Raw genomic sequence first — 24,416 nt, 5'->3', positions numbered from 1 at the left:
CACATGAGACTTCCCCCTGCACCCATTCAGATACGTTTGCTATGATCAGCAGCTGTTTAGGCCAAAAACTGGCAAATCTAGTCTACAAACATTCATCTAAGCTGTGGCAGTGGTGTGATCCGGATAGTTTCACTCAGGGTTAGAGGTAACCTGACCTTAGTGGCGATGACAGCTCATATACTGGTACCAGGACCTCTGCCTCTGCACCCCATGCTGATCCCATTGAGCCAGGTCAAATCCATCATTCTCAAAAGTTCCCCTTTGCTGTTTCAAATGTTGAGCAGCTTAGAAAAGGCATTTTTTTAGAGCCCCTCGAGGAGAGTGTAGTATCACAGAAAGGCCACTGAACTGCTGCCGCTACGAGGCAACACTGTTAGTTATTATGTGTCTAAGTGGAGGAGAATCGCTCCGACTTCATGACCGGAGCAAAGCAGAGACAGAAAGACAACTTTTGTAAAGTGCGGTTTGTTTTTAAGCGTATCGTGTTCCACAATAATGTCGGGAAAATCTTTGGCCCTCTTTGCCCAGAAAAAAGCCCGAGCTGGTATTTTATTTCTCTGATTGTACAAATGTGCCTGACCCATGACCTGACAGGACAACATTTCATCTCTAATTCATACAGGTCTGTAAAAAAACAAACAAACATGTAAATACTTTCTCGGTGTGAAGTTCAGAGTCGCTTTTATAAACAAGTCAGTTTTATTTTTATTTCCCGCAAGGTTGTACTTAGCAAAACTAACAATAGAAATTAAATAACACAGCCTTCATTTATGAATTTCGAGTCAGAAATAATCGTTAAACAGAGTCTGGCTTTGGATATCCTGGGCCTTTAGGATAACTTGGTACCGCTCTCACGTTCCCCTTGGCGTTGGGTGGACCCTCTGCTGCCTCCCTGTGTTTCATCAGCTCATCAGGAATTGTATAAATCCCTGGTCTGAACCCCTCAGTCAGGCCACTTCCCTCGGATCACGCTCTCTCCTGCTGGCTCCTCACTCCGCTTTACCTAGTCGATGACAGAACTTCAAGGAATTCTGAACTGCTGCTGATCTGGCTATCTTGCCTTTGGGTCCACATTAAAGAACATTCTAACACAGGCGGGGGGAAAATCTAAGTAGATTCCTGCAGGGTTATCAGCTCAGTGAAGCCCTGAGACTCCCAACCAAGCCAGGGCCAGAACATTACATCAAGAATGGCAAGAAAATATTTAACTTGACCTCTATCCAAAGGTCAACACAAAGTGTTCTGTAGAGTCAAGTAGTCAGGGCAGCATTTAGAGCTGGAACGTTTGGAGTTAGTGGCACCCCTGCAAATGAAGGATCCCTGTTCAGACAGAGGAAGGTTTCATATCCAGAGTCCCGCTGTGCTGCTGTCATTGTCTGTCTCTCCTTTGTTTCCACTTGTCAGCACTTGGGAGAAAACGAGAGGGAAACACGTTCAGGATGGAGGAGACAAGTCAAACGGAGTGCAGGCTGTCCAAGCTAAAGATGTATCTGTGTCAGTCTCTACCCTCTTATTGTCACTTTTATTTCCCATCTCTGTCGCTGTCTTTGTCCGCCCCTTCGCGTCTGAAACTACATCTGAGGTTTTGCTTTTGCAAAAGTTTGGCTTGATGCGAAGTTAAACTCAGGGCAGGTTTGACGAGGATAACTTTTAATAGCATCGCAGGTAACACTTTAATGCTTTACATTTTTGAGTTTTGATCCCTAAAAACTAATAATGAGATCCCATGAGTGTGTGGAACTGTGGCAATGAGTGATAAATGTTTTGATTAGCCTCAGCTGCATTGTGGGTATTGTGTGCGAGCATGGTCATTATAATGAGACAGTGGGAGACTTTTTTTATCCATTTTATGGAATATTTCGGACTGGATAAAGCAGATATACAGGGGAAAGGTTTACTTTTAATGAGGTTTTCCATGATGTTTTATAAATATGCTACATTTGTATCGTATAGAGCTCTTTCTATGTGAAGTTAAAATGTTCTCTGTGCACTAGTCCTGCCTCCCGCCCAGGTGCACATACATAAACACCGACCTTATGTGCTTCTTTTCAGCTCTACATTCAGCACAACTAGCAATTTAGACCTAATCTACATATACTAATGATGACTAATTACTGCTTCAGCTACATTTGCAGCTTCGACCGGCAATGTGGGTCTGGCCTTTAATTCATGCATCACAGTAGCCAGTAAATACTGTAATATAATATGGGAACAACTTTTTTTATTAGTAGTATTATTTTAGGACACATTAACAATTGCTATTTCCAAATATTTTAAGAAATTATTAACTACTTGATACTGTGGAGTTTGCTGCTACTTCTGTATGGAAATTTATTTGAAACTAATTATTATTTATGCCATAGAATTGAAGGTGGTCCATCCCAAAAGGGTAACACTCATTTTGTTGAACTCTCATCCAGAACTCATTATACCTCCATCCATGTTACACCGAACATACGTTGTGGTTATTTTATATGCCTCCTGCACTATTAACAACAGAACACTTCTGCACAATTCAGCTTTTCTGGGACATGAAATAAAGACTTCCGCATCTCAATTGTGTTTTGAGGTCAGTCACGCAAAAGCTTTGCAATAATAAACTCAAAGGGTTTTTTTAAAACTAGAAAGTTGTCTTTTGTTTAAAAAAGCACTGCAGACAGGTTTTGCTGTGTAGTATTTTCTTATCCAGAGGGTTTAAACAGCCCAATGAACAACTTTCTTGGCAACAGCATGTCCACAGTTATCTGGGCAGCCAGCATCATTTTTACCTGCACTCAGAGCTGCCACTTCAAATCAGAACACCGAGGACTGATGATAATACCAGGGCTGAAAGTGTCTGAACGTAGTTGGACGACACTCCAGCCACACAGACAGCAGCATCTGCAGCTCTGCAGAGGGCATGGCTTATAGGTAACAACATTAAAATTATTGGAAATTATTTCCACATTTGATGGTGCATTCAAGCTGACCAGGCTCCTCTGTGTTTTAAGTTTAATTAGAGATTAAACACAGCATGAGGGAATAAAGCTGGAAGGAAAGGATGAAAGGGGAAAAGGACAATGAATTAAAGAAGGAAGCAATTACATAAAGAAGGAAGGAACCATTGTAGGTGTGTGTGTGTGTGTGTGTGTGTGTGTGTGTGTGTGTGTGTGTGTGTGTGTGTGTGTGTGTGTTTAAAAGAGAGAGAACAAAAGTATCTTGTTTCTAATGAAGCAGCTAAAGCTCACAAACAGGAAAGGCTTACCCAGATAATTCTGGGTAATTTCCAGCAACCTCTCCCCCACTAATATCTAGTCCAAAACAGCCCCCTCAGTCAGCTAATATGATGCATTCAAGCACAAGAACGCATGCAAGTGGGAGCGATTTTCATGAGACCATATATCCAATTGCCCCTCTTGATCAGGAAGGACATTAAAGGAGAGGTGGTGTTATAAACAGATAATATCAAGACAGACTGCACTATTGCAGTGTAATAACTACTGAAACAACTCAGAGCCCACAAGGTGGACTATTACCAAAATTTCCCGTGTATTTTATTAAAACCTACTCGCAACATTTCAAGATCATTTTCTAACAAACAAACGCCAACTGTCACACAACCTCCTCTCTAGGCAGAGGTAATTAAAGGCATTTAAAGTGACTGCAAACAGTTGCTGAGTATGTTAACACTTCTGAAGCAGCACTGCTGGAACTGAATCAGTAATCATTCTGCATTTAGCTGCCAAATGCAGGTTAAAGCACCACATTCACAGATGAGGGCTGGATTTGAAATCACCTTTTGAAGTGGTCTGTTATCAAACTGGATATGCTAGCTCGTAGTCATGAGTAAAAACTAAGTATAATAATGCAATCACTCATAACTCCATGAATTTATGGTGGTCTGAGGGATATTTTTAAATCTAATAATGACAATAATAACAGCAGTGTGAGGGTATCTTACTTGACTTCTGGGGTATCCTTGATGATGCCCTGATGTTGTCCTAATAAATCCACTAAAGACACACTACTCTCCTCTATTTGACTTTTCAATTGGTGCTCAGATGGTTCCAGGTGTGAAAACATGTGGCTTCACTTTGGGAAAACAGCACAACAGAGTTAAAACAGCTGCAGGGAATACACACAACAAAGGAACTCCCTTGTCCAATGGCGTCAACACCAGTTCAACACACTGAATCACTGGGAGGAGCTTGTCTGGGTGACTGGTGAACTTCCAGTTTGGGGAAAAAAGACATACCTTTTGTTGTTGATAAGAACATTCTTACAGGACTCATGGAGCTGTCAGCCAACATCAATCCCTGACAAACACATTATACCAAAAACAGAAGGGAAATTCCATTGTGGAGAAGGCTCATCAGAGCGAGGAGCGAAGAGCAGATATATGCTGAGTCTAATAAAAATGTGACGAAAAGAAAAAGCTGAATGATTCAAATCTAAGTGTCTCTAAGAGTCTCGCACTGTGGCATGGGACAGTGGTACCTGTCAGTGTCGGAGGTAAGCACGCAACAAAAATACCCTTTAAACAAAAGAAATGAAGCACCAATGTATCTGCTGGAGCAAGAACCTCAGTTATGCATGTGTGTTGTTATGGACACGCACTGTTTGTGCCCACAGTCGTATGTAGCGTCATGCTACATTACACAAGCTTGCCATGATGCAAAGGGATGTTTAAGAAGCTTCTGGGAACAATGTTGTCACCTCTGATAAATCATGTGATACAAAGTCCGTGCTAACATCTGTCCCTGCGCTAATAAAGCAAGAGGTCATCGTGAGGGCAAACCAAATACCTCGTACAGCCTAATGCAACTACAACAGGGTTACAGATTCATCCAAAAACAACTGCATGTCCACCTAATTCCAGTGGTGAAAACTGCCAATAATGACTTTAGCTCCAGTGATTGAAACGTTTCTGTGGTTATATTCAAATTCTCCCTGCCAGTAGGTGGTGCTATAGCCGGTGCTAATCTTATCCAGGAAAAGCACCCAGACATACAAAGGAAGTGTAACGCACTTTTGGAGTGGACTAGTCTGACCCCACAAGTTAGTCTTCTCTTAAATCCATTATATATTATACTTTGTACAAGATTTTTTAATGACACGGCAAACAGAGGATTGTGGTTTAAATTGTTTTTTGTTAACAAATACTTGTTTGGAGTGATCTTTGTGTCAGAACCCTGTTACCCAGAGACACATTAATTAACCTTGTGTTAATACGAGAGACACACATATGGGTGCAAGTAAAGACTGTGTGTTTCGCAATTACTCAACTAATAAATATACAGAGACGAATGTGGTAAAATTGTGCACCATCTGTATTTGTGTGTTTTTACCTCATCAAACTGAGGGCCTTCGATTCCGCACACACACGAACACACAGCTATTTGTCATCATAATGAACCCGAGAGTTAGTGGGTTTATCAGGGACTGGCAGTGTTCGCACATTAGTCTACACGAACGGAAAGCCAATACACACGTATTTAGCATCTAACTACATTTATGGATGATGTCGTTAGAGCCAGAGAAGATGGAGGCGCAAGATTGGGGGTGGAGAAAAATGAGTGGCTCAGGAATGACAGAGTAGTCCCGCCTTTCACTCCAAAGTGTGTTTCATATCAGGTTTACATTCGTACATCCGCCACGTTGGCATGTATTAAACGATAGGGTGTGCTCAGGTCTGCTATGTCCGTTTGGTATGATGTCTCATGTTTGGCAACAAGTTACAGATACAAGTTACAGATACCGTATTGAGCACAGGCAGCCATAGCGCGCTGGTGTCTGAGCTCGCTGCCAACCTTGTGTGCTGTGGTGCTAAATATAACACCCGGGAGCAGGTACTTCACAGTGAAAACACCAGATCAGCGACATGACCCAAGTAGGTCACACGGGCGTCGTCAGCACCTACATTATTTTAAGTTTCAGCTTGGTGAGTCATTCTCTTATTACTTCAGACGTTATTGGATATACGCTGATTATAACCAGGAGTTTGAAAAGCGGGATTATCGTTTCCTATCTTAAAATAAAGAATGTGAAAATGCCCAAAATGTGTATCATTATGTTGTATTTTTTTTAGAATTATTCATTTTCCAAGTGGCAATTTGAAACAAAACTAAAAATTTTGATAAAAATGGCAAATACTTCAGGCTGGCTGTATTGCCATGGTAACTGATGTTGGACACCTCTGAATTATGTCCTATTAATAAGCTTAAGAACATTTCTTTCATCACCTTCATTATCTATAGTGGGACAGCAGGCAGACATAAATCTGTCACTTATAACTCTTGTCTGTCATTCGCCTCCAGGCACACGTGCAGCTTTACTTTGTGTTCCTGTGTGTGAAGACATTTTCCTGTCTGCGGTCGTCTTTTTTCCCTTCAAATACAGTTCTCAGACAGAAAGCTGTCTAACATAAAAGACATAAATTAATCTGATGTTTGCGAATTTCTACTGGGGCAAACAGCCGAAGGTGTTGTCGATACTGACGGACACTCCCCTCAGCAGGGAGACGCTATTATACCTGTAGTACAACAAGATGGAAAAGCAAGAGAGCATTTTGAGGAGGCCTCGGGACCTTCTACTGTCAGTGGTTCCAGATATAACAACTTCATTATGTGACGGAGATGAGCTGCTACGTGGAACCTCAATTTTAGAGAGGTCCTGATGGTGAAGGCCTTTAAAAATCCTTTTCTTTCTACTGGCTACAGTGAAATCTGTGTGAGGAACTGTAAGATGAATTGCTCAGGAAATTGCAGCGATGTCAGAATTGTGCCAGCCTCTCTGGGCCCATTCTCTACAACAGAGAATAACCTGGATTACCAATTTACACCAAACTAGAATGTTTGTGTTTCAAGATGCTTGCCTGTAAAAGCTCATTGTGAAATGTCATAAAACAATATACCGTACATTTAATTAAGAAATAATACTTTGGGTGTTTATGAGCAGTTTGTCTGCAATGCTCCTCCATGCTGTATATGGCAGCTCTGCTCCTGCTGCAGTGTTGGGCTTTTTCAAAATGTATTTTCCCCCTAAATATCATCATGATCGGTGTATGAATTTATTAATATTCTTCTTGCCTTAATCCTGGTATCAGTTCTCTGCTGGTGTTGCATTATTTATGGACTCAGTGAACTCTTATCTGCTTTCTAGGCACAGAAAATGTAAGATACAGTAAGTTCATTTTATTTAAGGTGGAGCAAATACTCAGTTTCTGATGTTGTTAAAAGTCATGTTTTGGTCCTATTTCATAATCTATGAATGCACTGACCACTGAACTGAGGGGGGGAGGATATGAATCAATTCCAATGTCACAGTTCTAGGTTGTATTTATTTATTTATGAGTGCAGAATAAATTATGCCGTGTCCGTGATGTATAATGAACCATTTCCACTGTCTGATGCAGGCTCATATCACATAGGCTCATATGTTTAAGGATTTCCACCCACTCTTCCTTATCAAAGTTTTCCAGTTCTACAGTATGAGATTCCTGGGACACCATGATGAACAGTTGAACTGGACTTGTGCTCAGTCTTCCAGACCCTGTTTTAACCTCCATGGCTCCTATTAAAAAAATCATCACTCATCAATCATTTTTTGTTGACATTATTTTAAAGAAAGAAAATACACTGATATTACTTTATTACCACTAATACCATCTCGTCTTCCACTTACTTAACTGCTGACACCAATAAGAATTTTGGCCAAACTTTTACATAACTGTATTATCGCAAAAAAGCCCTTTATATTGGCCCATTGCTGGGAAATTCAGCGTAACTTATATGTAATATAACTTGTATATCATATAATAGATTTTAGGGTGGTGCAATGATCCACTTGTGGATCAGAAGCTACTGAACAGCGAAACATACTGAAAGATAACTCTGGAACCTGCCAGCTTACAGATTCTTTTCTCACACATTCTCAAACCCATTCTACATGTCATTATCAAATAATTGTTTGGGTTTAAAGATAACAACCACTTTATTTAATCAAATAGTTTCGGATAAAATACAATTAAAAATTGTAAAATCAGACATATTTAATTAGGTAATGCAATGTGGTAAATTACATAAACATTTAGGTTATTCGTAACAAAAAAACTACCGTATATTGTGTTTGGATTACATTTGCCAGCCTACCTGTTTCAAATGTGTCCTCTTACAGATGCATCACAGAGCCAATAAACATCGAAAAATGGTCCAGATTGTAAATGGGCTGCTTTAGAGAAAAGACACTTAAAACTGCTCAGCATCAATCAGAGCTACTTTTAAATATTTACAACTAGTGAGTTGCCAACAGAAAATCTGCAGAATTGGAAACCTTCTCTCTATCTTTGTTTGCTTAATCATCTGCAAGAGCACACATTTCTCAGTGCCTGAAGGGCTTAACTGGAGATTTTATTTTTGGGAAAAGATGAAATGTTTACACTGACCCTAATACATGCAAGTAAAATGGGACCATAACAGTATTGAAAAACTACAACTGCCACAGGCATTTTCCACATTATTTTTTATTTTAACTATTTTTCTCAGAGAAAGCTCTACTTTGGCAAAACAGAAGCCTAGAAAATGATGAATGCAATTCATTCTTTACAAACTGACAAGAAATATTTGGCAGGCCTCAGTTTCATTAGAAAAAAAAATCCAAATAAACATTTTAGATGTACAACAACAGTGATAGGCCAGTTTATATATGGTAGTCATCCTTCCAATCACAGGAAACAGGAGGTAGTGTTCTGCTATTCACAAAAGTAAACAATCAGCTTTTCGGCACAAAACAGCATCACATAAGTCTGATTTTTGGTTGAGGAATATAGTTCAGAAGAAAAATGCTCAATAAAAGCATTATCAGGATCTGAAAAAGAAATGGCATCTAGACTCAATGGGAACCGATGAGACAATGACAGGGTAAAGATAGATAAATAAGTAACAATGATAAAAGAAGTGGCAGTGAGACCCTGCACCCAGGAAAAAGTATGAGTGATCTGAAAAAGAAAGAGAATAACTTATAGGAGAGCAAGTGACAAGATGATGAAGTGAGAAATAGGAAGTAATGAAAATTAAGGGATGAGGGGAAAAGCCATGGAAGATGTACTGGATAAGACAGAAAAAAGAGGAGAGCAGAATACTGATTTCCAGCTAATGGATCTTGTCAACAGCTTCAGCACCTACACTCTGTTTTGAACAAGCACACACAAACAAATACACACATGCACGGGCACTCTCTCATGTCACATGGTAAGAAGGGCAGAAAACAAGTGAGGCTGTTTCTGCCCCGAGGAGCCCACTTTATCTTCTATGGAACATCAAGTCACAGACAACGAGCCACAGGGAACACATGTGTCAATGTTTGTGTGCGTGGGTGTGCGCGCGCACGCGTCTTCTTCTGAGGATAATGTTGATTATGGTATTATACATTATATTAGACACTTTGTAACAAAATTTTACAATTATAAAAAGTAAACAAAACTTTCTGTGAAAAAGAAACATAATCATAATCATAATTAAGGATAATTGAAGACACAGAATGATTCATTTTTATATACAAAATGATTCAGCCTATTTAAAAGCAACAAACTGGAACATTGACCATTTGTAGTTCTTAAATTCTTAAGATACTTCAGAACTAGAATAAAACTGATTACAACAGATGACTATATCGCACATATCTTTACATAAAAACAGAATGAAAAAAAATGGATAAAAAACATTGACACTTCATAACAACAAAGAAATCTGAATTAGAAATTTTTCTAATCATCAAACTCAGTCTCTAAGGAGACCATCAAAAATTGCCACAGCTGATTATATTGCAAATCAACCAGGCGGGGTATTGGGTAAAGTTTTCAACTAGCAATAATCACGTCTCAGTAGAACTTCATAGACTATGATACTGCCTCTGCGCAGGAATACCTGTGTACCCTAGCTGCTTAATCTGGGTTGTAGACAACACCACTATCAGCCATGGTAACTCTCAACAAGAGGAATGTGAAAAATAGGTGTGAATTGCTTTGAACGTGATTAGGTTTTTTCGAGCTGTGATTATTGCTGTTTTGAGGAATAACGCATTGACATACAAGTAAATCATGATGTTATCATCTTCAGGGCAGTTAGAACTCAAGAAAACTTGGGTGCTAAAAAAGCAGGAGACTCAAGAGGGCATATTAAAGATTTTTTGGCCGAGCTCCTCCTCCTTTGCAATGCTAGGCGTTTTAGCATCAAGGCTTAAACTTCACCTCCAGTAATCAATTGCACTTGGTGCACTTCATGTGAAACCACACCCTACACATTCCAAACTCTTTTCCTGAAAAGATGCATCTTTAGTGCAAGAAACATTTCAATTTGCTGTTTATAAGACATTACTCTGTTTCTTTAAACATTTGGAAAGGTGATTAAAAAAGTCACTCTTTTAGGAAAATGAAAAGTCCAAAACAGGAAGACGTTTTGGCACACTGTTTAATTTTTTATTTTTCCAAACATCAAACTCAGTCTCTAAGGAGACCATCAAAAATTGCCACAGCTGATTATATTGCAAATCAACCAGGCGGGGTATTGGGTAAAGTTTTCAACTAGCAATAATCACGTCTCAGTAGAACTTCATAGACTATGATACTGCCTCTGCGCAGGAATACCTGTGTACCCTAGCTGCTTAATCTGGGTTGTAGACAACACCACTATCAGCCATGGTAACTCTCAACAAGAGGAATGTGAAAAATAGGTGTGAATTGCTTTGAACGTGATTAGGTTTTTTCGAGCTGTGATTATTGCTGTTTTGAGGAATAACGCATTGACATACAAGTAAATCATGATGTTATCATCTTCAGGGCAGTTAGAACTCAAGAAAACTTGGGTGCTAAAAAAGCAGGAGACTCAAGAGGGCATATTAAAGATTTTTTGGCCGAGCTCCTCCTCCTTTGCAATGCTAGAATTTTTAGCATCAAGGCTTAAACTCCACCTCCAGTAATCAATTGCACTTGGTGCACTTCATGTGAAACCACACCCTACACATTCCAAACTCTTTTCCTGAAAAGATGCATCTTTATTGCAAGAAACATTTCAATTTGCTGTTTATAAGACATTACTCTGTTTCTTTAACATTTGGAAAGGTTATTAAAAAGTCACTCTTTTAGAAAAATGAAAAGCCTGAAACAGGAAGACGTTTTGGCACACTGTTTAATTTTTTATTTTTCCAAACATCAAACTCAGTCTCTAAGGAGACCATCAAAAATTGCCACAGCTGATTATATTGCAAATCAACCAGGCAGGGTATTGGGTAAAGTTTTCAACTAGCAATAATCACGTCTCAGTAGAACTTCATAGACTATGATACTGCCTCTGCGCAGGAATACCTGTGTACCCTAGCTGCTTAATCTGGGTTGTAGACAACACCACTATCAGCCATGGTAACTCTCAACAAGAGGAATGTGAAAAATAGGTGTGAATTGCTTTGAACGTGATTAGGTTTTTTCGAGCTGTGATTATTGCTGTTTTGAGGAATAACGCATTGACATACAAGTAAATCATGATGTTATCATCTTCAGGGCAGTTAGAACTCAAGAAAACTTGGGTGCTAAAAAAAGCAGGAGACTCAAGAGGGCATATTAAGATTTTTTGGCCGAGCTCCTCCTCCTTTGCAATGCTAGAATTTTAGCATCAAGGCTTAAACTCCACCTCCAGTAATCAATTGCACTTGGTGCCCTTCATGTGAAACCACACCCTACACATTCCAAACTCTTTTCCTGAAAAGATGCATCTTTATTGCAAGAAACATTTCAATTTGCTGTTTATAAGACATTACTCTGTTTCTTTAAACATTTGGAAAGGTGATTAAAAACATCACTCTTAGGAAAATGAAAAGTCCGAAACAGGAAGACGTTTTGGCACACTGTTTAATTTTTTATTTTTCCAAACATCAAACTCAGTCTCTAAGGAGACCATCAAAAATTGCCACAGCTGATTATATTGCAAATCAACCAGGCGGGGTATTGGTTAAAGTTTTCAACTAGCAATAATCACGTCTCAGTAGAACTTCATAGACTATGATACTGCCACTGCGCAGGAATACCTGTGTACCCTAGCTGCTTTAATCTGGGTTGTAGACAACACCACTATCAGCCATGGTAACTCTCAACAAGAGGAATGTGAAAAATAGGTGTGAATTGCTTTGAACGTGATTAGGTTTTTTCGAGCTGTGATTATTGCTGTTTTGAGGAATAACGCATTGACATACAAGTAAATCATGATGTTATCATCTTCAGGGCAGTTAGAACTCAAGAAAACTTGGCTGCTAAAAAAGCAGGAGACTCAAGAGGGCATATTAAAGATTTTTTGGCCGAGCTCCTCCTCCTTTGCAATGCTAGAATTTTTAGCATCAAGGCTTAAACTCCACCTCCAGTAATCAATTGCACTTGGTGCACTTCATGTGAAACCACACCCTACACATTCCAAACTCTTTTCCTGAAAAGATGCATCTTTATTGCAAGAAACATTTCAATTTGCTGTTTATAAGACATTACTCTGTTTCTTTAAACATTTGGAAAGGTGATTAAAAAAGTCACTCTTTTAGAAAAATGAAAAGTCCGAAACAGGAAGACGTTTTGGCACACTGTTTAATTTTTTTATTTTTCCAAACATCAAACTCAGTCTCTAAGGAGACCATCAAAATTGCCACAGCTGATTATATTGCAAATCAACCAGGCGGGGTATTGGGTAAAGTTTTCAACTAGCAATAATCACGTCTCAGTAGAACTTCATAGACTATGATACTGCCTCTGCGCAGGAATACCTGTGTACCCTAGCTGCTTAATCTGGGTTGTAGACAACACCACTATCAGCCATGGTAACTCTCAACAAGAGGAATGTGAAAAATAGGTGTGAATTGCTTTGAACGTGATTAGGTTTTTTCGAGCTGTGATTATTGCTGTTTTGAGGAATAACGCATTGACATACAAGTAAATCATGATGTTATCATCTTCAGGGCAGTTAGAACTCAAGAAAACTTGGGTGCTAAAAAAGCAGGAGACTCAAGAGGGCATATTAAAGATTTTTTGGCCGAGCTCCTCCTCCTTTGCAATGCTAGAATTTTTAGCATCAAGGCTTAAACTCCACCTCCAGTAATCAATTGCACTTGGTGCCCTTCATGTGAAACCACACCCTACACATTCCAAACTCTTTTCCTGAAAAGATGCATCTTTATTGCAAGAAACATTTCAATTTGCTGTTTATAAGACATTACTCTGTTTCTTTAAACATTTGGAAAGGTGATTAAAAACATCACTCTTAGGAAAATGAAAAGTCCGAAACAGGAAGACGTTTTGGCACACTGTTTAATTTTTTATTTTTCCAAACATCAAACTCAGTCTCTAAGGAGACCATCAAAAATTGCCACAGCTGATTATATTGCAAATCAACCAGGCGGGGTATTGGTTAAAGTTTTCAACTAGCAATAATCACGTCTCAGTAGAACTTCATAGACTATGATACTGCCACTGCGCAGGAATACCTGTGTACCCTAGCTGCTTAATCTGGGTTGTAGACAACACCACTATCAGCCATGGTAACTCTCAACAAGAGGAATGTGAAAAATAGGTGTGAATTGCTTTGAACGTGATTAGGTTTTTTCGAGCTGTGATTATTGCTGTTTTGAGGAATAACGCATTGACATACAAGTAAATCATGATGTTATCATCTTCAGGGCAGTTAGAACTCAAGAAAACTTGGCTGCTAAAAAAGCAGGAGACTCAAGAGGGCATATTAAAGATTTTTTGGCCGAGCTCCTCCTCCTTTGCAATGCTAGAATTTTTAGCATCAAGGCTTAAACTCCACCTCCAGTAATCAATTGCACTTGGTGCACTTCATGTGAAACCACACCCTACACATTCCAAACTCTTTTCCTGAAAAGATGCATCTTTATTGCAAGAAACATTTCAATTTGCTGTTTATAAGACATTACTCTGTTTCTTTAAACATTTGGAAAGGTGATTAAAAAAGTCACTCTTTTAGAAAAATGAAAAGTCCGAAACAGGAAGACGTTTTGGCACACTGTTTAATTTTTTATTTTTCCAAACATCAAACTCAGTCTCTAAGGAGACCATCAAAAATTGCCACAGCTGATTATATTGCAAATCAACCAGGCGGGGGTATTGGGTAAAGTTTTCAACTAGCAATAATCACGTATCAGTAGAACTTCATAGACTATGATACTGCCTCTGCGCAGGAATACCTGTGTACCCTAGCTGCTTAATCTGGGTTGTAGACAACACCACTATCAGCCATGGTAACTCTCAACAAGAGGAATGTGAAAAATAGGTGTGAATTGCTTTGAACGTGATTAGGTTTTTTCGAGCTGTGATTATTGCTGTTTTGAGGAATAACGCATTGACATACAAGTAAATCATGATGTTATCATCTTCAGGGCAGTTAGAACTCAAGAAAACTTGGGTGCTAAAAAAGCAGGAGACTCAAGAGGGCATATTAAAGATTTTTTGGCCGAGCTCCTCCTCCTTTGCAATGCTAGAATTTTTTAGCATCAAGGCTTAAACTCCACCTCCAGTAATCAATTGCACTTGGTGCCCTTCATGTGAAACCACACCCTACACATTCCAAACTCTTTTCCTGAAAAGATGCATCTTTATTGCAAGAAACATTTCAATTTGCTGTTTATAAGACATTACTCTGTTTCTTTAAACATTTGGAAAGGTGATTAAAAACATCACTCTTAGGAAAATGAAAAGTCCGAAACAGGAAGACGTTTTGGCACACTGTTTAATTTTTTATTTTTCCAAACATCAAACTCAGTCTCTAAGGAGACCATCAAAAATTGCCACAGCTGATTATATTGCAAATCAACCAGGCGGGGTATTGGTTAAAGTTTTTCAACTAGCAATAATCACGTCTCAGTAGAACTTCATAGACTATGATACTGCCACTGCGCAGGAATACCTGTGTACCCTAGCTGCTAATCTGGGTTGTAGACAACACCACTATCAGCCATGTAACTCTCAACAAGAGGAATGTGAAAAATAGGTGTAAATTGCTTTGAACGTGATTAGGTTTTTTCGAGCTGTGATTATTGCTGTTTTGAGGAATAACGCATTGACATACAAGTAAATCATGATGTTATCATCTCAGGGCAGTTAGAAACTCAAGAAAACTTGGGTGCTAAAAAAGCAGGAGACTCAAGGAGGGCATATTAAAGATTTTTGGCCGGAGCTCCTCCTCCTTTGCAATGCTAGAATTTTTAGCATCAAGGCTTAAAACTCCACCTCCAGTAATCAATTGCACCTTGGTGCACTTCATGTGAAACCACACCCTACACATTCCAAACTCTTTTCCTGAAAAGATGCATCTTTATTGCAAGAAACATTTCAATTTGCTGTTTAAAGACATTACTCTGTTTCTTTAAACATTTGGAAAGGTGATTAAAAAAGTCACTCTTTTAGAAAAATGAAAAGTCCGAAACAGGAAGACGTTTTGGCACACTGTTTAATTTTTTATTTTTCCAACATCAAACTCAGTCTCTAAGGAGACCATCAAAAATTGCCACAGCTGATTATATTGCAAATCAACCAGGCGGGGGTATTGGGTAAAGTTTTCAACTAGCAATAATCACGTCTCAGTAGAACTTCATAGACTATGATACTGCCTCTGGCAGGAATACCTGTGTACCCTAGCTGCTTAATCTGGGTTGTAGGACAACACCACGATCAGCCATGGTAACTCTCAACAAGAGGAATGTGAAAAATAGGTGTGAATTGCTTTGAACGTGATTAGGTTTTTTCGAGCTGTGATTATTGCTGTTTTTGAGGAATAACGCATTGACATACAAGTAAATCATGATGTTATCATCTTCAGGGCAGTTAGAACTCAAGAAAACTTGGGCTGCTAAAAAAGCAGGAGACTCAAGAGGGCATATTAAAGATTTTTTGGCCGAGCTCCTCCTCCTTTGCAATGCTAGAATTTTTAGCATCAAGGCTTACTAAACTCCACCCCCAGTAATCAATTGCACTTGGTGCCTTCATGTGAAACCACACCCTACACATTCCAAACTCTTTTCCTGAAAAGATGCATCTTTATTGCAAGAAACATTTCAATTTGCTGTTTATAAGACATTACTCTGTTTCTTAAACATTGGGGAAAGGTGATTAAAAAAGTCACTCTTTTAGAAAAATGAAAAGTCCGAAACAGGAAGACGTTTTGGCACACTGTTTAATTTTTTATTTTTCCAAACATCAAACTCAGTCCTCTAAGGAGACCATCAAAAATGCCACAGCTGATTATATTGCAAATCAACCAGGCGGGGGTATTGGGTAAAGTTTTCAACTAGCAATAATCACGTCTCAGTAGAACTTCATAGACTATGATACTGCCTCTGCGCAGGAATACCTGTGTTACCCTAGCTGCTTAATCTGGGTTTGTAGACAACACCACGATCAGCCATGGTAAACTCTCAACAAGGGAATGTGAAAAAATAGGTGTGAATTGCTTTGACGTGATAGGTTTTTTTGAGCTGTGATTATTGCTGTTTGAGGAATAACGCCATTGACATACAATCAAATCATGATGTTATCATCTTCAGGGCAGTTAGAACTCAAGAAAACTTGGGTGATAAAAAGCAGGAGACTCAAGAGGGCATATTAAAGATTTTTTGGCCGAGCTCCTCCTTCCTTTGCAATGCTAGAATTTTTAGCATCAAGGCTTCTAACTCCACCTCCAGTAATCAATTGCACTTGGTGCACTTCATGTGAAAACCACACCCTACACATTCCAAACTCTTTTCCTGAAAGATGCATCCTTTATTGCAAGAAACATTTCAATTTGCCTGTTTATAAAGACATTACTCTGTTTTCTTTAAACATTTGGAACGGTGATTAAAAAATCACTCTTTTAGGAAAATGGACAAGAGTCCGAAACAGGAAGACGTTTTGGCACACTGTTTAATTTTTTATTTTTCCAAACATCAAACTCAGTCTCTAAGGAGACCATCAAAAATTGGCCACAGCTGATTATATTGCAATCAACCAGGCGGGGTATGGGTAAAGTTTTCAACTAGCAATAATCACGTCTCAGTAGAATCTCACTAGAACTATGATACTGCCTCTGGCAGGAATACCTGTGTACCCTAGCTGCTTAATCTGGGTTGTAGGACAACACCACTATCAGCCATGGTAACTCTCAACAAGAGGAATGTGAAAAATAGGTGTGAATTGCTTTGAACGTGATTAGGTTTTTTCCGAGCTGTGATTATTGCTGTTTTGAGGAATAACGCATTGACATACAAGTAAATCATGATGTTATCATCTTCGGGCAGTTAGAAAACTCAAGAAAACTTGGGTGCTAAAAAAGCAGGGACTCAAGAGGGCATATTAAAGATCTTATTTGGGCCCAGGAGCTCCTCCTTCCTTTGCAATGCTAGAATTTTTAGCATCAAGGCTTAAACTCCACCTCCAGTAATCAATTGCAAGTGGTGCACTTCATTGTGAAACCACACCCTACACATTCCAAACTCTTTCCCTGAAAAAGATGCATCTTTATTGCAAGAAACATTTCCATTGCTGGTTTAAAAGACATACTCTGGTTTCTTTAAACATTTGGAAAGGTGATTAAAAACATCACTCTTTTAGGAAAATGAAAAGTCCCGAAACAGGAAGACGTTTTGGCACCACTGTTTAATTTTTTATTTTTTCCAAACATCAAACTCAGGTCTCTAAGGAGGACCATCAAAAATTGCCACAGCTGATTATATTGCAAATCAACAAGGCGGGGTATTGGGTAAAGTTTTCAACTAGCAATAATCACGTCTCAGTAGAACTTCATAGACTATGATTACTGCCTCTGCGCAGGAATACCTGTGTACCCTAGCTGCTTAATCTGGGTTGTAGACAACACCACTAATCAGCCAGGTAACTCTCAACAAGAGGAATGTGAAAAATAGGCTGTGAATTGCTTTGAACGTGATTAGGTTTTTTTCGAGCTGTGATTTATTGCTGTTTGAGGAATAACGCATTGACATACAAGTAAATCATGATGTTATCATCTTCAGGGCAGTTAGAACTCAAGAAAACTTGGGTGCCTAAAAAGGCAGGAGACTCAAGAGGGCATATTAAAGATTTTTTGGCCGAGCTCCTCCTCCTTTGCAAGCTAGAATTTTTAGCATCAAGGCTTAAACTCCACCTCCAGTAATCAATTGCAATTGGTGCACTTCATGTGAAACCACACCCTACACATTCCAAACTCTTTCCCTGAAAAGATGCATCTTTATTGCAAGAAACATTTCAATTTGCTGTTTATAAGACATTACTCTGTTTCTTTAAACATTTGGAAAGGTGATTAAAAACGTCACTCTTTTAGGAAAATGAAAAGTCCAAAACAGGAAGACGTTTTGGCACACTGTTTAATTTTTTATTTTCCAAACATCAAACTCAGTCTCTAAGGAGACCATCAAAAATTGCCACAGCTGATTATATTGCAAATCAACCAGGCGGGGTATTGGGTAAAGTTTTCAACTAGCAATAATCACGTCTCAGTAGAACTTCATAGACTATGATACTGCCTCTGCGCAGGAATACCTGTGTACCCTAGCTGCTTAATCTGGGTTGTAGACAACACCACTATCAGCCATGGTAACTCTCAACAAGAGGAATGTGAAAAATAGGTGTGAATTGCTTTGAACGTGATTAGGTTTTTCGAGCTGTGATTATTGCTGTTTTGAGGAATAACGCATTGACATACAAGTAAATCATGATGTTATCATCTTCAGGGCAGTTAGAACTCAAGAAAACTTGGGTGCTAAAAAAGCAGGAGACTCAAGAGGGCATATTAAAGATTTTTTGGCCGAGCTCCTCTTCCTTTGCAATGCTAGGCGTTTTAGCATCAAGGCTTAAACTCCACCTCCAGCAATCAATTGCACTTGGTGCACTTCATGTGAAACCACACCCTACACATTCCAAACTCTTTTCCTGAAAAGATGCATCTTTATTGCAAGAAACATTTCAATTTGCTGTTTATAAAGACATTACTCTGTTTCTTTAAACATTTGGAAAGGTGATTAAAAACATCACTCTTTTAGGAAAATGAAAAGTCCAAAACAGGAAGACGTTTTGGCACACTGTTTAATTTTTTATTTTTCCAAACATCAAACTCAGTCTCTAAGGAGACCATCAAAAATTGCCACAGCTGATTATATTGCAAATCAACCAGGCGGGGTATTGGGTAAAGTTTTTCAACTAGCAATAATCACGTCTCAGTAGAACTTCATAGACTATGATACTGCCTCTGCGCAGGAATACCTGTGTACCCCTAGCTGCTTAATCTGGGTTGTAGACAACACACTATCAGCCATGGTAACTCTCAACAAGAGGAATGTGAAAAATAGGTGTGAATTGCTTTGAACGTGATTAGGTTTTTTCGAGCTGTGATATTGCTGTTTTGAGGAATAACGCATTGACATACAAGTAAATCATGATGTTATCATCTTCAGGGCAGTTAGAACTCAAGAAAACTTGGGGGCTAAAAAGCAGGAGACTCAAGAGGGCATATTAAAGATTTTTTGGCCGAGCTCCTCCTCCTTTGCAATGCTAGAATTTTTAGCATCAAGGCTTAAACTCCACCTCCAGTAATCAATTGCACTTGGTGCCCTTCATGTGAAACCACACCCTACACATTCCAAACTCTTTTCCTGAAAAGATGCATCTTTATTGCAAGAAACATTTCAATTTGCTGTTTATAAGACATTACTCTGTTTCTTTAAACATTTGGAAAGGTGATTAAAAACATCACTCTTTTAGGAAAATGAAAAGTCAGAAAACAGGAAGACGTTTTGGCACACTGTTTAATTTTTTATTTTTTCCAAACATCAAACTCAGTCTCTAAGGAGACCATCAAAAATTGCCACAGCTGATTATATTGCAAATCAACCAGGCGGGGTATTGGGTAAAGTTTTCAACTAGCAATAATCACGTCTCAGTAGAACTTCATAGACTATGATACTGCCTCTGCGCAGGAATACCTGTGTACCCTAGCTGCTTAATCTGGGTTGTAGACAACACCACTATCAGCCATGGTAACTCTCAACAAGAGGAATGTGAAAATAGGTGTGAATTGCTTGAACGTGATTAGGTTTTTTCGAGCTGTGATTATTGCTGTTTGGAGGAATAACGCATTGACATACAAGTAAATCATGATGTTATCATCTTCAGGGCAGTTAGAAACTCAGAAAACTTGGGTGCTAAAAAAGCAGGAGACTCAAGAGGGCATATTAAAGATTTTTTGGCGAGCTCCTCCTCCTTTGCAATGCTAGAATTTTTAGCATCAAGGCTTAAACTCCACCTCCAGTAATCAATTGCACTTGGTGCCCTTCATGTGAAACCACACCCTACACATTCCAAACTCTTTTCCTGAAAAGATGCATCTTTATTGCAAGAAACATTTCAATTTGCTGTTTATAAGACATTACTCTGTTTCTTTAAACATTTGGAAAGGTGATTAAAAACATCACTCTTTTAGGAAAATGAAAAGTCCGAAACAGGAAGATGTTTTGGCACACTGTTTAATTTTTTTATTTTTCCAACATCAAACTCAGTCTCTAAGGAGACCATCAAAAATTGCCACAGCTGATTATATTGCAAATCAACCAGGCGGGGGTATTGGGTAAAGTTTTCAACTAGCAATAATCACGTCTCAGTAGAACTTCATAGACTATGATACTGCCTCTGCGCAGGAATACCTGTGTACCCTAGCTGCTTAATCTGGGTTGTAGACAACACCACTATCAGCCATGGTAACTCTCAACAAGAGGAATGTGAAAAATAGGTGTAAATTGCTTTGAACGTGATTAGGTTTTTTCGAGCTGTGATTATTGCTGTTTTGAGGAATAACGCATTGACATACAAGTAAATCATGATGTTATCATCTTCAGGGCAGTTAGAACTCAAGAAAACTTGGGTGCTAAAAAAGCAGGAGACTCAAGAGGGCATATTAAAGATTTTTTGGCCGAGCTCCTCCTCCTTTGCAATGCTAGATTTTTAGCATCAAGGCTTAAACTCCACCTCCAGTAATCAATTGCAATTGGTGCACTTCATGTGAAACCACACCCTACACATTCCAACTCTTTTCCTGAAAGATGCATCTTTATTGCAAGAAACATTTCAATTTGCTGTTTATAAGACATTACTCTGTTTCTTTAAACATTTGGAAAGGTGATTAAAAACATCACTCTTTAGGAAAATGAAAAGTCCCAAAACAGGAAGACGTTTTGGCACACTGTTTAATTTTTTATTTTTCCAAACATCAAACTCAGTCTCTAAGGAGACCATCAAAAATTGCCACAGCTGATTATATTGCAAATCAACCAGGCGGGGTATTGGGTAAAGTTTTCAACTAGCAATAATCACGTCTCAGTAGAACTTCATAGACTATGATACTGCCTCTGCGCAGGAATACCTGTGTACCCTAGCTGCTTAATCTGGGTTGTAGACAACACCACTATCAGCCATGGTAACTCTCAACAAGAGGAATGTGAAAAATAGGTGTGAATTGCTTTGAACGTGATTAGGTTTTTTCGAGCTGTGATTATTGCTGTTTTGAGGAATAACGCATTGACATACAAGTAAATCATGATGTTATCATCTTCAGGGCAGTTAGAACTCAAGAAAACTTGGGTGCTAAAAAAGCAGGAGACTCAAGAGGGCATATTAAAGATTTTTTGGCCGAGCTCCTCTTCCTTTGCAATGCTAGGCTTTTAGCATCAAGGCTTATTAACTCCACCTCCAGCAATCAATTGCACTTGGTGCACTTCATGTGAAACCACACACCCTACACATTCCAAAACTCTTTTCCTGAAAAGATGCATCTTTATTGCAAGAAACATTTCAATTTGCTGTTTATAAGACATTACTCTGTTTCTTTAAACATTTGGAAAGGTGATTAAAAACATCACTCTTTTAGGAAATGAAAAGTCCAAAACAGGAAGTACGTTTGGCACACTGTTTATTTTTATTTTCCAACATCAAACTCAGTCTCTAAGGAGACCATCAAAAATGCCACAGCTGATTATATTGCAAATCAACCAGGCGGGGTATTGGGTAAAGTTTTCAACTAGCAATAATCACGTCTCAGTAGAACTTCATAGACTATGATACTGCCTCTGCGCAGGAATACCTGTGTACCCTAGCTGCTTAATCTGGGTTGTAGACAACACCACTATCAGCCATGGTAACTCTCAACAAGAGGAATGTGAAAAATAGGTGTGAATTGCTTTGACGTGATTAGGTTTTTTCGAGCTGTGATTATTGCTGTTTTTGAGGAATAACGCATTGACATACAAGTAAATCATGATGTTATCATCTTCAGGGCAGTTAGAACTCAAGAAAACTTGGGTGCTAAAAAAGCAGGAGACTCAAGAGGGCATATTAAAGATTTTTTGGCCGAGCTCCTCCTCCTTTGCAATGCTAGAATTTTAGCATCAAGGCTTAAACTCCACCTCCAGTAATCAATTGCACTTGGTGCCCTTCATGTGAAACCACACCCTACACATTCCAAACTCTTTTCCTGAAAAGATGCATCTTTATTGCAAGAAACATTTCAATTTGCTGTTTATAAGACATTACTCTGTTTCTTTAAACATTTGGAAAGGTGATTAAAAACATCACTCTTTAGGAAAATGAAAAGTCCGAAACAGGAAGACGTTTTGGCACACTGTTTAATTTTTATTTTTCCAAACATCAAACTCAGTCTCTAAGGAGACCATCAAAAATTGCCACAGCTGATTATATTGCAAATCAACCAGGCGGGGTATTGGGTAAAGTTTTCAACTAGCAATAATCACGTCTCAGTAGAACTTCATAGACTATGATACTGCCTCTGCGCAGGAATACCTTGTACCTAGCTGCTTAATCTGGGTTGTAGACAACACCACTATCAGCCATGGTAACTCTCAACAAGAGGAATGTGAAAAATAGGTGTGAAATTGCTTTGAAACGTGATTAGGTTTTTTTCGAGCTGTGATTATTGCTGTTTTGAGGAATAACGCATTGACATACAAGTAAATCATGATGTTATCATCTTCAGGGCAGTTAGAACTCAAGAAAACTTGGGTGCTAAAAAAGCAGGAGACTCAAGAGGGCATATTAAAGATTTTTTGGCCGAGCTCCTCCTCCTTTGCAATGCTAGAATTTTTAGCATCAAGGCTTAAACTCCACCTCCAGTAATCAATTGCAATTGGTGCACTTCATGTGAAACCACACCCTACACATTCCAAACTCTTTTCCCTGAAAAGATGCATCTTTATTGCAAGAAACATTTCAATTTGCTGTTATAAGACATTACTCTGTTTCTTTAACATTTGGAAAGGTGATTAAAACATCACTCTTTTAGGAAAATGAAAAGTCCAAAACAGGAAGACGTTTTGGCACACTGTTTAATTTTTTATTTTTCCAAACATCAAACTCAGTCTCTAAGGAGACCATCAAAAATTGCCACAGCTGATTATATTGCAAATCAACCAGGCGGGGTATTGGGTAAAGTTTTCAACTAGCAATAATCACGTCTCAGTAGAACTTCATAGACTATGATACTGCCTCTGCGCAGGAATACCTGTGTACCCTAGCTGCTTAATCTGGGTTGTAGACAACACCACTATCAGCCATGGTAACTCTCAACAAGAGGAATGTGAAAAATAGGTGTGAATTGCTTTGAACGTGATTAGGTTTTTTCGAGCTGTGATTATTGCTGTTTTGAGGAATAACGCATTGACATACAAGTAAATCATGATGTTATCATCTTCAGGGCAGTTAGAACTCAAGAAAACTTGGGTGCTAAAAAAGCAGGAGACTCAAGAGGGCATATTAAAGATTTTTTGGCCGAGCTCCTCTCCTTTGCAATGCTAGGAATTTTAGCATCAAGGCTTAAACTCCACCTCCAGGAATCAATTGCACTTGGTGCCCTTCATGTGAAACCACACCCTACACATTCCAAACTCTTTTCCTGAAAAGATGCATCTTTATTGCAAGAAACATTTCAATTTGCTGTTTATAAGACATTACTCTGTTTCTTTAAACATTTGGAAAGGTGATTAAAAACATCACTCTTTAGGAAAATGAAAAGTCCGAAAACAGGAAGACGTTTTGGCACACTGTTAATTTTTTATTTTTCCAAACATCAACTCAGTCTCTAAGGAGACCATCAAAAATTGCCACAGCTGATTATATTGCAAATCAACCAGGCGGGGTATGGGTTAAAGTTTTCAACTAGCAATAATCACGTCTCAGTAGAAACTTCATAGACTATGATACTGCCACTGCGGCAGGAATACCTGTGTACCCTAGCTGCTTAATCTGGGTTGTAGACAACACCACTATCAGCCATGGTAACTCTCAACAAGAGGAATGTGAAAAATAGGTGTGAATTGCTTTGAACGTGATTAGGTTTTTT

At 38.8% G+C, this 24,416-nt stretch overlaps 21 non-coding genes across 21 annotated transcripts; all 21 read right to left on the bottom strand.

Annotated features, from left to right (window-relative positions):
- Nucleotides 1–9,759: 9,759 nt before the first annotated feature.
- Nucleotides 9,760–9,900, bottom strand: LOC115248935 (U4 spliceosomal RNA). The gene has a single exon (XR_003887664.1). It is a non-coding gene; the product is annotated as a U4 spliceosomal RNA (small nuclear RNA).
- A 578-nt stretch (nt 9,901–10,478) lies between these two features.
- On the bottom strand, nt 10,479–10,619 carry LOC115248934 (U4 spliceosomal RNA). Its single transcript, XR_003887663.1, has one exon. It is a non-coding gene; the product is annotated as a U4 spliceosomal RNA (small nuclear RNA).
- A 576-nt stretch (nt 10,620–11,195) lies between these two features.
- On the bottom strand, nt 11,196–11,336 carry LOC115248945 (U4 spliceosomal RNA). Its single transcript, XR_003887674.1, has one exon. It is a non-coding gene; the product is annotated as a U4 spliceosomal RNA (small nuclear RNA).
- A 575-nt stretch (nt 11,337–11,911) lies between these two features.
- Nucleotides 11,912–12,052, bottom strand: LOC115248937 (U4 spliceosomal RNA). The gene has a single exon (XR_003887666.1). It is a non-coding gene; the product is annotated as a U4 spliceosomal RNA (small nuclear RNA).
- A 580-nt stretch (nt 12,053–12,632) lies between these two features.
- LOC115248950 (U4 spliceosomal RNA) lies at nt 12,633–12,772 on the bottom strand. The gene has a single exon (XR_003887679.1). It is a non-coding gene; the product is annotated as a U4 spliceosomal RNA (small nuclear RNA).
- A 576-nt stretch (nt 12,773–13,348) lies between these two features.
- LOC115248936 (U4 spliceosomal RNA) lies at nt 13,349–13,489 on the bottom strand. Its single transcript, XR_003887665.1, has one exon. It is a non-coding gene; the product is annotated as a U4 spliceosomal RNA (small nuclear RNA).
- Nucleotides 13,490–14,067: 578 nt separating this feature from the next.
- Nucleotides 14,068–14,209, bottom strand: LOC115248951 (U4 spliceosomal RNA). Its single transcript, XR_003887680.1, has one exon. It is a non-coding gene; the product is annotated as a U4 spliceosomal RNA (small nuclear RNA).
- Nucleotides 14,210–14,786: 577 nt separating this feature from the next.
- On the bottom strand, nt 14,787–14,928 carry LOC115248949 (U4 spliceosomal RNA). Its single transcript, XR_003887678.1, has one exon. It is a non-coding gene; the product is annotated as a U4 spliceosomal RNA (small nuclear RNA).
- Nucleotides 14,929–15,505: 577 nt separating this feature from the next.
- LOC115248954 (U4 spliceosomal RNA) lies at nt 15,506–15,648 on the bottom strand. Its single transcript, XR_003887683.1, has one exon. It is a non-coding gene; the product is annotated as a U4 spliceosomal RNA (small nuclear RNA).
- A 582-nt stretch (nt 15,649–16,230) lies between these two features.
- Nucleotides 16,231–16,371, bottom strand: LOC115248953 (U4 spliceosomal RNA). The gene has a single exon (XR_003887682.1). It is a non-coding gene; the product is annotated as a U4 spliceosomal RNA (small nuclear RNA).
- Nucleotides 16,372–16,957: 586 nt separating this feature from the next.
- Nucleotides 16,958–17,100, bottom strand: LOC115248957 (U4 spliceosomal RNA). Its single transcript, XR_003887686.1, has one exon. It is a non-coding gene; the product is annotated as a U4 spliceosomal RNA (small nuclear RNA).
- Nucleotides 17,101–17,692: 592 nt separating this feature from the next.
- On the bottom strand, nt 17,693–17,834 carry LOC115248956 (U4 spliceosomal RNA). Its single transcript, XR_003887685.1, has one exon. It is a non-coding gene; the product is annotated as a U4 spliceosomal RNA (small nuclear RNA).
- A 579-nt stretch (nt 17,835–18,413) lies between these two features.
- LOC115248932 (U4 spliceosomal RNA) lies at nt 18,414–18,554 on the bottom strand. Its single transcript, XR_003887661.1, has one exon. It is a non-coding gene; the product is annotated as a U4 spliceosomal RNA (small nuclear RNA).
- A 578-nt stretch (nt 18,555–19,132) lies between these two features.
- Nucleotides 19,133–19,274, bottom strand: LOC115248948 (U4 spliceosomal RNA). The gene has a single exon (XR_003887677.1). It is a non-coding gene; the product is annotated as a U4 spliceosomal RNA (small nuclear RNA).
- Nucleotides 19,275–19,852: 578 nt separating this feature from the next.
- Nucleotides 19,853–19,993, bottom strand: LOC115248931 (U4 spliceosomal RNA). Its single transcript, XR_003887660.1, has one exon. It is a non-coding gene; the product is annotated as a U4 spliceosomal RNA (small nuclear RNA).
- Nucleotides 19,994–20,568: 575 nt separating this feature from the next.
- Nucleotides 20,569–20,710, bottom strand: LOC115248941 (U4 spliceosomal RNA). The gene has a single exon (XR_003887670.1). It is a non-coding gene; the product is annotated as a U4 spliceosomal RNA (small nuclear RNA).
- Nucleotides 20,711–21,285: 575 nt separating this feature from the next.
- On the bottom strand, nt 21,286–21,426 carry LOC115248930 (U4 spliceosomal RNA). The gene has a single exon (XR_003887659.1). It is a non-coding gene; the product is annotated as a U4 spliceosomal RNA (small nuclear RNA).
- Nucleotides 21,427–22,003: 577 nt separating this feature from the next.
- Nucleotides 22,004–22,143, bottom strand: LOC115248952 (U4 spliceosomal RNA). The gene has a single exon (XR_003887681.1). It is a non-coding gene; the product is annotated as a U4 spliceosomal RNA (small nuclear RNA).
- Nucleotides 22,144–22,718: 575 nt separating this feature from the next.
- LOC115248929 (U4 spliceosomal RNA) lies at nt 22,719–22,859 on the bottom strand. Its single transcript, XR_003887658.1, has one exon. It is a non-coding gene; the product is annotated as a U4 spliceosomal RNA (small nuclear RNA).
- Nucleotides 22,860–23,436: 577 nt separating this feature from the next.
- On the bottom strand, nt 23,437–23,577 carry LOC115248928 (U4 spliceosomal RNA). The gene has a single exon (XR_003887657.1). It is a non-coding gene; the product is annotated as a U4 spliceosomal RNA (small nuclear RNA).
- A 575-nt stretch (nt 23,578–24,152) lies between these two features.
- Nucleotides 24,153–24,294, bottom strand: LOC115248947 (U4 spliceosomal RNA). The gene has a single exon (XR_003887676.1). It is a non-coding gene; the product is annotated as a U4 spliceosomal RNA (small nuclear RNA).
- Nucleotides 24,295–24,416: the final 122 nt, after the last annotated feature.

The sequence above is a fragment of the Takifugu rubripes genome, chromosome 2, assembly GCF_901000725.2.
Source record: "Takifugu rubripes chromosome 2, fTakRub1.2, whole genome shotgun sequence".
Taxonomy (NCBI): domain Eukaryota; kingdom Metazoa; phylum Chordata; class Actinopteri; order Tetraodontiformes; family Tetraodontidae; genus Takifugu; species Takifugu rubripes.
The sequence above is the reverse complement of the archived record's forward strand: the minus strand, read 5'-3'. Positions and strand labels throughout refer to the sequence as shown.